Genomic DNA, 14,299 nt, shown 5'->3' with positions numbered 1-14,299 from the left:
GATTAGTGTGCACTCAGGAGATAGTCTGACACACTTCGCGCGATCCATTCAGCATGATGTTCAGGATAGGCTCTCCCTCCACCATGTTTATTACTAGCTTAGAGCTATTGCTAGAAACTACAGTCCCAATGATCAGCTTCTTCGAAATAGATTCACACCCAATCATCACATTTCTCTCTCTCCTACCTCCAACCTCTTTTCTTGCTTCCTTGGTACTTGTGTACACATGATTTCTTATATAAGAAACCATTTTCTCATATTTCTCTTTATTAATTATCTTGCCATATCATCGAAATGCTTACATGGCGCCTTGTTACGACTGCTCATATTCAGTGGCCGGCTAAGGGTCAATGATCGGTTAGGGCACCCTCAACAGTTAAGCTAGATAACCTGTTCAATAATCAACTCTATGTCACTCGTTGTGGGCCCCATAACTTCTTTTCCCTATGCACTTTCCCTCATGCGCCGTATGCTTTTCAAGAGCCAGAGCCAAACGGAGAAGGAAAGAGAGGACGAGTTGGGTCCACGGGTCCATGCATGCCTCGGTCTGTCAGCGAGACTAGCGCCGGACCAAGAGATAAACGTTTTGATTTACTGCTTTCTCTCTCTTCCACGTGAGCAAAAAGATGACGGGATTCTATGAGCTAGCTAAGGTGACACTAAGGGCAGTCCCAATGGTTCATTGATGATGGTTTCTATCCCCATTAAATGACTTGCCACGTAGGTAAAACGTTGACATGACAACGTAATTAATGAAAAAAGAGAGCAAAAATCATAGAAATGGTTTCTTCATGAAGAAATCAGGTCTACTCTTGACCCAATGCACCAAGAAACCATGAAATTGCCATTGGGGAGAAACCACCGGTTTCTAGAGAGCTCGTGTCGCACTCCTATTGGAGGAAGAAGATAGAGTTGGGAGAGAGAAAGAGAAAATAATTATTACTCATAGAAATCATAGGTTGGAAAGCAGTACTTTTTGGTGCGGTATCCTATGTTATAGAAACTATTGGTTTCTTTCATTGGGACTGCCCTAAGGGCACGTACAACGGGCTTTGAGATGCCGTCTCCATGATGACAAAATTGCAGAAAACACCTCCATCCAGCGCAATAAATGAAGAAAGAGGGAGAAGCCGTCTCTTGGCGAGCCGAGGTACACCGTGCGGATCGGCTGTGGGTGTGCACGAGAGATGAGCATTGCGCGCCAAATCCCTTCCGTCGCGCCTAGCATGAGCTCTTACACGGTTCGTTACATGCTGCCAAAGTATACACTAGCAACTGATACAGAGATGGCAGCTCGTCTGCATGTCTGATATATACAGTGATCCTCCCTTGGTCTATGGGGTCAGTCAATGATCCTGAATATTTTGGTCCGTAGAAGATTGTAGTATGTGAACATTTGGGAAGAAAGCATTTTGGCATGGAATAAATTTGATTTAAATCTAGATATAAATAAATTAATATATCATTTATATTGATGAGAAATATTATAATCATGTTCATCTTATTTATGTTTGTGCCTGGTAGTGCCTTCTTTTGAGCAGGTGTTCACTTGAATGCACACATTCTGTAAACTGAATGTTCACTTGAACGCACACATTCTGTAATTCTATTTTTCAGTTACCTGCATGCTCACTTGATTTTGATTCTTGCTATGGAAACAAAGAAAATTAGACATAAATTTTTGGGGAAGAAGACGTATGTTATATTTTATTTATGAAATATATTATATTACATTATATATATAATATATGGTTTACCCTGAAAGATTTCATCAATTAGCAACACAATGTTATATAGAAATAATATTCATGATTGATCATGGCTATATGCAAGCATTAAAAAATTTGTAGACAGCCAAATAGACAGCAGCTGTCTGTGGGTTGTACGAGTTATTTGTTCAGCCGTCTGTATTATAAATTTTAAGAACTTACAGACAACAGCTGTCTCTCTGTTGTACATGCCCTATACGTTAGGGTAGTTATATTGAATTGCTATATAATTAATGCCCCTGAGTTACTTCATCGGTCTGACGGTTGATCACTACCCAGATCTAGATCGAGACATCACTGTTGGTTCAAAAACACACTTCACTGTCGGATTTTGAATCGACAGTGGCATACCAGCAGTGATGGAGGGTTGACATCACTGCCGGTCCTTAAAAACCGACACTGATCTATAGGAAGCAATGTCGGTTCCTGGCTCCACCCGGTAGTGACCAGTTGAATAATACTGCCGGTTTGTAGTGCCAACCGATAGTGACGGTTGCTTCAAGAGTGTCGGTTCTTGGCTCAAGCCAGTAGTGTTGAGCAAGCCTATACTGTTGGTTCATGGATCAAACCGGCAGTGTTGTAGTAAATATCAGTGTCGGTTCATGGATCAAACCGGCAGTGTTCTCGAAACTATCAGTGTCGATTCATGGTTCAAGCCGGCAGTGTTGAGCAAGCCAACACTGTTGGTTCATGGATCAAACCGGCAGTGTTGTAGTAAATATCAGTGTCGGTTCATGGATCAAACTGGCAGTGTTCTCGTAACTATCAGTGTCGGTTCATGGTTCAAGCCGGCAGTGTTGAGCAAGCCAACACTGTCGGTTTCCTTCTAACCAACAGTGATGATTACGACAATACTATCGGTTTGTTGTTAACCGGCGGTGATGGTCCGTTCGTATTTTATTGTTTTATAATTTATTTTAATTTATATTTTTTCGTGGAATCAGGTTTCGCTTTATATACGCTACGTAGACGATAGGTCCATCAATATTAAACATTACAAATGTTACGATTACAATTCAAATGTTCTTATCCACATCTCGATCCCTCAAAATAAAAAAGAAATGTTCTTGGACTTCACACATACTTCTCGAACTTCCTACAATAATCTGGTGAGCCGCTCTGGGCCATACTGATCCTTGTACTTCATGGATTATGCAATGGAAAATACTCCATCTTTTTTCAGAGTTTGCAGTGATTGTCTATGCTCGTCAATGTATGGCATCACACCCTCGGCTTGCTGGAGAACAGCGAACTGTGCCTGTCTGAAAGAAACAGGGTTGTCTACTGTAATAGATTTCTCCCCGATCGTTTCTTTGCCACGTAGTCTTCTCTCATGACGAGATTCTTGAACTCCGACCCTTTTGATGTCCAGATAATATGTGCAGAACTCAATGGCCTCCTCCGTTGACCATCCTTCAACCATGCCCCCTTCGGCCTAAATCTGTTCCTAACATACCTCCTGAAAACTTTCATCAATCATTCAAAAGGAAACATCTGATGCAGGTATATTGGGCCAATGGCTCTAATTTGGTCAACAAGATGAATGAGCAGATGCAATGAGATATCAAAGTAAGTCAGCGGGAAATGCATCTCAAGCCTAACAAGAGTTTCGGCTATGTTCTGCTGCAGCTACTCTAGTGTGGACATATCAATGACCTTTTTTGAGACTGTGTTGAAGAACGAGCAAAGCTTTACGATTGGGCGCGCAACCTTTGGGGGGAGGATACCACGCAGGACAACAGGGAGCAGCTGAGTCATAATGACATGACAGTCATAGGCCTTCATAGGGCCATAGTTGAACTTGAGTTCTCTCACGTTCACTAGCCTCTTCGGGTTCGCACAGTAGCCCGTCGGGACTTTGAGTTTATTGAAGAAAGAAATAAGCGCACATTTTTTTTCCTTCTTCAATGTCCATGACGAACTGGAAGTTCGAACTGGCCATTCTCTAGCTCCACGGGATGCAGCTCCTTCCTGATTCCCAAGTGTTGCATGTCCAGACATGTGGCTAGTGAATCCTTCGATGTCCCCCTGGTGTCTATCAAGGTGTTAAGAGTGTTAGCGCACACGTTTTTAGTGATGTGCATGGGATCAAGACAGTGGCATACACTTAGAAATGGCCAGTCAATTTTTTCTTCCAAACGCTCCCATCAAGCGCTGCTACTATATTGTCCCCCTTCCCAAGGACAACCTCCAGTTTGTTGAGTTCTCGGAGTATCGTAGGTCTGTCTCGATATTTTGGAGCTAAGCATTTCTCAATAGCACCGTTGAAATCTTTTCTGTTCCTACGGTAAGGGTGATCCTTAGGTAGGAACCTACGATGTCCCATATAAACTATCTTTGAGTTATTTGACAGATTTACCGCATCAGTGTCATCCAAGTACTCGACACATCCAGTATAGCCTTTTGTCTTCTCTCCGGACAACGAACCTCAACCTAGTGGGTCGGTGATTGTAGCGATAAGTACTCCCTTGATCGTGACATGTTCCTTTTTATACTCATCCCAAACATCCGGCACACCTTTTCAAACATCTCCACTAGTTCATCGATCACTGGTTTTAGAAACACATCGATGTCATTCCCAGACTATCTTGGCCCTTGGATCAGTAGTGGCATCTGGATATACGACCGCTTCATACAGACCCAAGGTGGAAGGTTGTATATATAGAGCGTCACTGGCCAGGTGCTATGATTTCTTCTAACCTGGTCAAAAGGATTCATCCCATCTGTGCTCAAAGCAAACCAAAGGTGCTTTATCTCTCCACCGATGTCCTTATTAGTGTTTTCCTAAACGTTAAATGGTAAACAGTCGGTCACCTACCGTTTAGCCATTATTCGGGCAAAACGTCCCATTAAACGGGCTAAACGGCCAATTAAACGGGGGTAAACGGGTGATTAAACGGAAACGGCGCACCACCGTGTAGCGTTTACATGGTGTTTAAACGGGCTAAATGACCGTTTAGGTGAATAGTACTCCTTATAGAACATAGTATTGATAGTCCTCTAGTCATGCCCATCGGTGGGGTGCCTCATCATTGTATCTTTCTTACGCTCTTCGCCATACCAGTGCAACTGCTTGGCTGACTTTGCACATGCAAACAGCCTATGCACCTGGGGAGCTATAGGGAAATACCAAACGACCTTTACGGGACCTCCTCTGGTCTTGGTACCCTCATCTGACGGCCCTTCCTTGTACCATGGAGCTTCACACTTGGGGCACTTGTCCAAGTCTTTGTATTTTTCTCCACGGTACAATATGCAATCATTGGAACACACGTGGATTTTTTCAACCTCGAGGCCGATGGGGCAGATCATTTGCTTGGCCAAGTATGTCTTTTCTGACAACTTGTTTTTTTCTGGGAGCATTTTCCTCATTATACCTAACAACTGATCGAAGCCTTTATTGCTCAATCTGTTTGTCGATTTGAACTCTAATAGCATGATGTTGGCTTCTAGTTTGCTCATTGGACAATTCCTATACAATGGTATTTTGCCATCTTGTCTCATTTTCTCTAGCTTTCTCAGCTGTCTTTCACTAAGACATCCGGTCTCTACATTACGTAGCAGCTGAGAAATGTCATCATTATCCTTGGTGTGGTCAGCTAGCGTGTTCCTAAACACATTATTAACTGTGGCCATAGGTTCCGTGTTGACACCGGGTTCCTCGTCAGCATCGTGGATGGCTACGTCAGGCATGTCCACATCATCATTGTTTTCCTGCAGAACATTCACACCAACCTCGCCATGCATAGTCCATATCATATAGTTTGGCATGAAACCCCTGGTAATCAAGTGCGATCGTATAGACTCAATTTGATGAAAGTTCCTATGATTCTTGCAATCTTTGCATGGGCAGACGATAGGGTTCCCATTCCCAGCATGGGCTTTGGCATCGGTGATAAACTGCTGATGCCATGCATGTACCGCTTGTCCATTTGGGACAGATGCATCCACTCTCGATCCATCTCTGCATAAAAAATACTGAGAAAGAGATTACAAAGAATTAATAAGAAATCGAGCTTCATGAACAACAATTGTAGCTTGAAAGTACCATTCTTAGAAAACATTATTGTACACTAATTATTGAAAAAATGAAATTGGTAGCCCCGGCCCTATAAATTGAAAATCGTAGTAAAAACAATTATTGCACAATATTGAAGAACAACTATTCTACTCTACTTCTAAGAACTAATTATAGCATCACATACTAACAATGATGATCTTGACCACCATGGAATAATTAGCTAGGAATTTAAATGTGTTCATAGACACCAACTTTTGGATGATGGATTCACCACAATTTGAGCCTTGCACAAATGTCCAATTGAAAAAGTGCTCTCTAGAATGGAGAAAGAACTAGAATGAGAATCAAGCAATGTAACCATCAAAACAAAGCTAATTAAGCAATAAAATCAAAGGAGTGGATGTTTGTTACTAACCTTAAAGCTAAAAGATCAAGCCATTCTTCAAAATTCAAGCACTAGCTTCATGGTGAAGAGCAGCCGCAGCAATGGAGGGAAAGGTCCAAACGCGCGCCTCTGTTCTCGGGATGGAAAAGAGGAGGAAGGAGAGGATGGCTACAACCTTTTTGTGTTGTAGGCTTATCACCGTTGGTTCTTGGCTAGAATCGATAGTGATAGAGCTCAATCACTGTTGGCTCTTGGCTTAAACCGGCAGTGATGAGTGGCCACCAAAACACTACCGGTTCAAGCCACAAACCGGCAGTGATGTGGTCCTTCACTACCGGTTTTAGCCCAGCCCCAATCATTTTTTCATTTTCAAGCCACAAACCGGCAGTGATGCCGACAGTGATGTGTAAATCTGGTGTAGTGGATAGATCTCTGACTTGCATTATCAACCATTAAGGAGCTCATCATTGGGCCAGTGCGGTCGATTTTCTAGCGTCATCATTGAGGCCTAGGGCCAGGTTTGTTGCCGTACGTGGTGGTGATGCGCATGGGTGCAACCGGGGAAATTCTATTGCTCGGTCTCTCTTGTCTCTTCTGCCCGCTGCACACAGCCACACATCGATCAACTAGTAAAGACTAGTTGCATACTCAAGTAGATTTTAAAAGAATAAGGCATATTTAGGTATGGAAGCATCATGTAGAATTCACATATACAATACACTACTACAGAAGTTAACTGTAGGGGTGGCTGCGCCAGCCGCCCTTTCTAGGGTGTTCCTACAGAGGGTGCCTCTGTAGGGGCGGTTTCCTGACCGCCCCTACAGTGCCCTCTGTAGGGGCGGCTGGTGTTTTCAGCCACCCCTACAGTGCCCTATGTAGATGTGGCTGGTAATATCAGCCGCCCCTGTAGTGTACTTCTATAAGGGCGGCTGTATCACCAGCCACCCCTACTGTGTGTATTTGTAAGGGCGGTTCAATCAAGAACCGCCCCTACAGTGGATTTTCCAGCAAAAAAAATAAATAATTCAAATTCAAATCTGACCACATATATATATAATTCAAATTCGAATCTGACCGCCACAAATATACATATATACATCTACAAACACAAGACCATTATTTAGAACATCATCACAAGTCATAATTCACAAAAGTCCATCATTACAACATAGTCCATTATGAAGTCCATCATTATAACATAGTCTATTAAGAAATCCACAAGTCCACATGCAAAACAAAGTCCAAACCATTCCAAAGTCTGATCCAAACCATACCACAAGTCTATATTGTCATCAACGGCCTAGGGCTAGCCTATCAGTCTCACGAAGGTGTTGGTATAGAGGATTACTACCTAAGTCGGAAAGAAGATGATGGTAAGTGCCTTTATGGTACACAATCTGGTCCATTATAAAGTTGCAAAGGTCGCTGACCATCTCTAAGAGCTCATCATCCTTATATGGGTTCCTTCTCGTGTCTTTATCTTTCTCCAACTACAAGAGAACAAGTTTAGGTTTACTATATCACAACATATGCGAACTTTTCATACTATGAGCGAAGAGGTTCAAACTTACCAGATTGGGGTTTCTGTTGTAGCCACCGATGGTACTCATCATAATACATGTGTAGTATCCATAATGTAGACTCCTAGGCTTCTGCTTGGGGCACTGTGTGTTTTGCATATGGAGATGTTAAGTAATGCTATTGACAGACATGTAATATATGGAGTACCAAAGTAAATGACACTTACCGCACATAGAGTTTTGACATACAACTTTTCCTTCCTATTTGGATGATGCCTCTCCTTATGTTCCTGGACATAGTGCCTGAATGCCCTGTTCTAATGGTTTTAGCAAATACAACTTGTTAGTATCCCACATTGAACCTTACAAATATGTATACAAATATAGTAGCTAAAATGAGGATTGTCGATATGTATACGTCTTGACAATCGCTATGAAGTCTTTGTATGTCTCGACTGGGAAATCCGCCGAATCAAAGACCCATGCCATGCTATGTGAGAGCCAGACACCTATGCAAATCCAGTGATTGCTGCATGAATTTAGTCATAGAAGGAACACACAAGCTCTTTTGCATTGAACAAAGTATATTGAACAAAGCTAAGTATACAGTCGAACTTACTTGAAGTGGTATGATATCCATATATTATCATGTTGTTGGAGATTTTTAAAACATAGGGCAATGTATGCCGCAACCTTGAGGGACTCTTCCAATATTTTCTTGTTCCTGATGTCCTCTTTCTCCTTAAGTGTCTTTCCACCTCCTAGTTCTTTGCAATCTAGTTTCCACTCTTTAGGGTAATTAAAATTTGTTGATGCTATAGGTGAAGGGTCTATATACCCGTGTTTCAGAGCTGGCCTCTTTCTCACAAAGTCCGCTTGCATTCTACAAATCACGGTGCGGGTTAGTTACAACAAAATCAAAAGATTACATTCATATCATATCGAGAGGGCAAGGACTTACAGGCACCACATGCGAATTAGATTCATTTCCATTTGTCCGAGGTGGAAGCATGCCTGGATATCCTTAAACTCAATGGCAATTTGCCCACCTAGGGCTCCAAATGTGCCAGCAAGGATCCATGCTTGTAAGATTTCTAGTTCTGTTATCTGAGCACGCAAGTACCAATCGTGGAACTTTCTCATTCCACATGGCAAGCACTATATGACTCAGTTTGGTAGGAAGTTCTTGCCTTTTTCATATTTATCCAGGCAATCATTTGACCATTTGAGGTTATCAATAGTTGGATACTTGTTAAACCCTTTGTGCAGTTTGCTAGTAGTGCCCTCCTCAGAAGCTGGTGCTTTGAATTCTTTTACTTGGTTCTTAGGCTTGAACTAGTCATGGGCCATCCACTTATGCACCGACGAGACGTCATTAATGCCCACATACGATGGCCTTATCTTGATTGGGATTTTGTTTTGAGCTTCCCATTCGGGCACGTCCTTGTCAACTTGTGCATCACCTGCTCCAGGGGCCACTTGTTCTTCATGTATTGGCTGTTCACGAGGCAATTGTTGTTCATGAGACACTTGTTGTTCATGTATCAGCTGTGCTTATTGAGAAGGATGTTGCATCTCATCATGCCTTTGCTCGGTACGAGCTAGAGAAGGACGTGACATGTCATCATGCCCATGCTCGGTATGAGGTGGAGAAGGATGTGGCATGTCATCATGCCCTTGCTCGGTACGAGGTGGAGAAGTCTCTAGCATGTGGTGGTCATGGTCATGGGCTGGTGAGTATACCTCTTCGTCCTCGATGGGTCGCTCTAAAGGATGAACTTCAGTCGGAGTTGGCGAATACTTGATCAATACAATGTCCCATCTATGCCAGAGGATGAAGTGGTTCATGATATCTCCAAGTAACATGAGCCCCTTGGGAGTAGGGTGTTCTATCTTCCAAGTCATGAACTTGGGCTTCACGGTATGCACCTCGACCCGAGTGTAGTCCTACGGGATGTCCCTATTGTGCCATGTGCTGCCTGGAGGATGTGCCACGCCCGTTGCCACCTCAATGATCATGTTTTGCCTGCCCATCGGAACCACCAATTTACAACTGGTTGGTGCCCGTATGCGATCAACGAGGGTTCCGGTTGCATTGGAACCTTGACTGTTGGGAACATCCAGAGGGCTACCAACTACCGCCAGTTCTCTGGGCGGCCCCATTAGTGTCTGTGGATCCATCGTAGATAGTCCTTTCTCCACTAATATCTTTTCAACTAGAGCCTTCACTTGGCGCTCAAGATTAGACTCTCAGTCTCTGCCATGTTTCTTGTACATGTGCCTCTCCTCTACAAATCCGTGCTTCCAAGACATCCTCTTCCCTAGCCCCCTGGTGTGTCATGTGTGCTCGGGGTTTCCCAAGGCAACGGTAAGCTCGTCCCTCTCTCTGGAAGGGTTGAATGCGCCCTTCTCCTTGTCTTCAGCAAGTTTCAGTATCTTTGATACTACCTCTCTGGTCTCTGGCTTAGCAAACTTGAGGCTACTACCGGATGAATCCACACACCTCGCGTATATCCACTATTTGAGGCATGGCTTCAACTTTGGCACTTCCATATTCCTGACAGACTAAGCATCCAGTCTTGCCTTTGAACTGTCCAGACAGGGCAAACAGCGCGGGGTAATCATTGGTAGTAACAAATATTATTGCTTTGCATATGAAGTCCTCCCGCTGGAACACATCGTACATCGGCTCCCCATACCTCCATAGCCTCTCCATTTCTTGCATCAGAGGCTCCAAGAACACGTCTATATCAATGCCTGGTTGTTTGGGGCCGGAGATAAGAATAGTGAGGAGAAGGTACTTCCTCTTCTGACACAAATACGTTGGGAGGTTGTACATGGTCAAGATGACTAGCCATGTGCTGTGGTCGGTCATCCTCTCATTGAAGGGATTCATTCCATCGGTGCTCAAGCTGAATCGTACATTCCATGGGTCATCACTGAATTCTGCTTTGTACTTGGCATCGAAAGCTTGCCACTGGCTACAATCGGCCGGGTGTGCGATCGTATCATCATCCACCTTGCGCTCATCATCCCACCATGTCATCAGTGTGGCTTCCTTAAGGTTTAGGAACATACGCCAAAAGTGGTCGGTCACTGGCAAGTACCACATAACCAGGGCAGGAATTCTTCTCTTATTTGCATCGTTGCCTAATGGAGTTTCCTCTAGGGGCTGAGATTCTTGCACCACCTTCTTCCTCTTTCCTGTGGAGGCTTCCACCCCACTTTGAAGGTCATTGTTCTTGTACCGACTAGCCCCACACCTAGGACATGTATCTAAAGTCTCGAACAATGTGCCACACCAAAAAAGGATACAGTGGTTGGGGCATGCATGGATTTTTTTCAACCCCCAATGTGAGTGGACTTATAACCTTCTTCGCTTGGTATGTGTTGGCGGGAACTATGTTCGGCCATGGGAGCAACCGTGACATGAGGCACAACAGATCATCAAAACTACAGTCCGACCAGCCGTACTTAGCCTTCAGGATGAGTAGCTCAAGCACAAAACATAGCAGTGTGAAGTATGTCGGACAACCCTTCTCAACATCATACATAGTCTTCTTCGATGATTTTGTCACCCTCTCAAGATTTTCTAGACCTCTCTTGCTCTTTTCTAATATTTCTAGTCCAAAGGCCCCAAGCATTTTGTCCAAGTTGTCACCGTCATCTGCATCCACCTCACGTGCTTCGCCATCATTGCTGGCACCACCAGCATCATCACCACCTTGTTCATTGCCAATGCCACCACCTTGTTGATTGCCAAAGCCACCACCTTGTTGATTGCTATAGTCACGATCCATTTGTTGCTCAAGATCGTATGTGAATCGGGACAAGTATACTTGGGTTTCAGCTTCATCAGCTAGATCATTGTCGTTGTCATCAACAACCACTGTTTCACCATGATGAATCCACACTGTGTATTCCAGAACAAATCCTCTCCTAATCAAATATTCTTTGATGGTACTCACATCTCGAAATGCAATAAGGTTCTTACAATCTTTGCAGGGACAAATAATCGTGTCACTATTCTCTTTCAACGTCGCTGCATGCTTCTCTGCGGCTTTGATGAATTTGTCCACCTCATCACGGAAAAGAGCGTCGTGTCTTAACGAACCATACATCCGAGAGTTCCTGTAGTCCATCTTATAGAAATAAAACAACCAAAAAAAGAATATTACTCGAGAATAATTGTATATACCTGAGACACGCACCATGGTAGTAGAGGATAGTTAATTAATTGACTATTAATGCATAAATATTTTAAAATATAAATTAATTGGTTCAAATAAACAATTTCAAAGAAAACAATTAGCAACATTTAATATTTCATCCACTACCTTTCATGCAAACTCCATTCCAATTTTATGGTAGAGGATAATTAATTAATGGCCTATTTATCCATAACTAATTAAAAACACACATTATAGAAAGGAATCAAAATAAATATTAAATGATAATTAGTAGCCATGGTAGAGGATATATTTTACACATTAGCAACAATTAAAATCTTACACATTCACTTACATGCAAACCCTAGTCACATAAAGAAAAAATTGAAAAAGAAAAAAACAAAATCCTAGATCTAGATCTAGATATAGGGTTTCATGACACATGCACCAAACTTCACTAATACTACACCAAAATCAACAAAGATGTACTAACAAAGGGTGCAATTTTACTTCCCTACCTATTTACCCTAGTATAGTGAAAATTAGGGTCCAATTTCACTCATAACTAGAAGCTCCATGGAAGAGAGAGAAAACCAAAAATCAAATTACTCACTAACCAACGAATTAAACTTCAAATAAAGAGTTGGAGAAGCATTTTTTTACCTTTTAGAGCCTCTCCACCAAAGGATTTGAGATCAAAACCTCCCCCTTAGTAGAGCAATTTTTAGGAGGAGCCTACGGCCTCCCAACCTTTTTTTGTGTAGAAGAGTATGTCCCGAGGTGGAAGAAGGGGGTGGCTGCTATTTATTCGTGCGCCATCAGTAGGGACGGCTGGTGATTTAACCACCCCTACAGTCGAATAGCAGGGGCGACTGGTGACAGCCACCCCTATAAATGGGCACTGCAGGGGCGGCTGGTGATTGAGCCGCCCCTACAGATCAACCCCAACTGTAGGGGCGGTTCAGGTTACCAGCCGCCCCTACAGTGCCATCTATAGGAACGGCTGGGCTGCTGGGGCCCGAGGACGCCCACTGTAGGGGTGCCCCAACCCCAGCCGTCCCTACAGTAAAAAATGCCCCGTTCCTAATGTAAGAATCTGGCATAGTGATACATAAGTTTTTTTTAAGAAAAAAGGACAGGTAGATACACAACTAGTGTAAATTCAGTGAAACATCATGGATAAATTCAAGTGTAGATATAGCTGATGCTGATGCTGATGCTGATAAATCTTGGAAGAGAACAGTGCATGGGCGGCAATCTGCCACCATTTTACTAGGAAACTAAGTTTACAATGGAGTGTAAAAGCATCTCTGGAACCAGCTGGATATGCATGAGCTGCAAGCAAATGATTCGTGCGCTGTCTTCAGGCCTATTGAAGCTTCTGATCCACCACCCTACATACACCAACCATTGATTCAGCATGGGCAGTTTCACCCTCATCATATCGGCGATGGACACTGGGACTCTCCAAGAAAATAATGCATCCGTACTTGTCCTATCAGAACCAATCACTCACTGGAGTTTTGCTTGAATATTACATAATCCTTGTGTTTGACTTCAGTGGACATGCATCTATACAAGATGGGGCTGATTGTCTTAATAGAGTACTCGTCTTATTATAACAAACAAAAGTGGAGCAAATCCTGTGTAAATGTATACTGCTGGTAAGGAGTGCTAAGGTTGTAAAAATTTACATTGCCTTGGGAACAACCTGGAAATTTCAGAGGTCATTTCCGTATTAAATCCTACACATATAGCATGACAACTGGCCCAATGAACAGAAAAGGTTTGATTCCCATGTCTCAACTAACAATTGAAACCCACTTTCATAACGGATAAGGATCATTAATGGCTAATTCTCTGCTCTCACTAACAATTGAAAGCCACGTCCGATCTTAAGCACACCTCGATCTTAGCGATTCATTGAAAGCGACGTTGTCAGAAACTCGTACCCTCGATTTTTCTCCCACCACATAGATGATGCACTGAACCGTCTGTAGCACAGAGAAACACTAGCGTCCACCCCACTAACCCTTCATGTACCGATGACTAATAAGGTCAGTCTCAAAGGTGATGTCAGGGGAGTTTTATGAGAATTAAATAAAGTGACATGTTAGCAAAAACTACTCCTTCCTTCCTAAAATTTCATAGGAATTAAATGAAGTGACATGTCTCAATGGGATGACATGTGAGTTTCATGGGAGTTTTATTGACAGCTGAGCATTCACTTATATCCGAATCAATTCTTTCTTTACCCATTGTGCCAACGGGCGAAGCTCCTTTCCTTACGCTCATGGTCAATGACTCAGGTGTGATCGGCCCCTTACTAGTAATCCCAAAGTGGATGCAAAGCATGTCATGACTTTTGTCCATACCTTTAGCAAGTATTCTTTGAAACTCTAAAATTACTTCTTTGAGTTTAGCAAGGGCCGATT

Source organism: Miscanthus floridulus, chromosome 8 (assembly GCF_019320115.1).
Source record: "Miscanthus floridulus cultivar M001 chromosome 8, ASM1932011v1, whole genome shotgun sequence".
In the NCBI taxonomy this organism is placed as follows: domain Eukaryota; kingdom Viridiplantae; phylum Streptophyta; class Magnoliopsida; order Poales; family Poaceae; genus Miscanthus; species Miscanthus floridulus.
The sequence above is the reverse complement of the archived record's forward strand: the minus strand, read 5'-3'. Positions refer to the sequence as shown.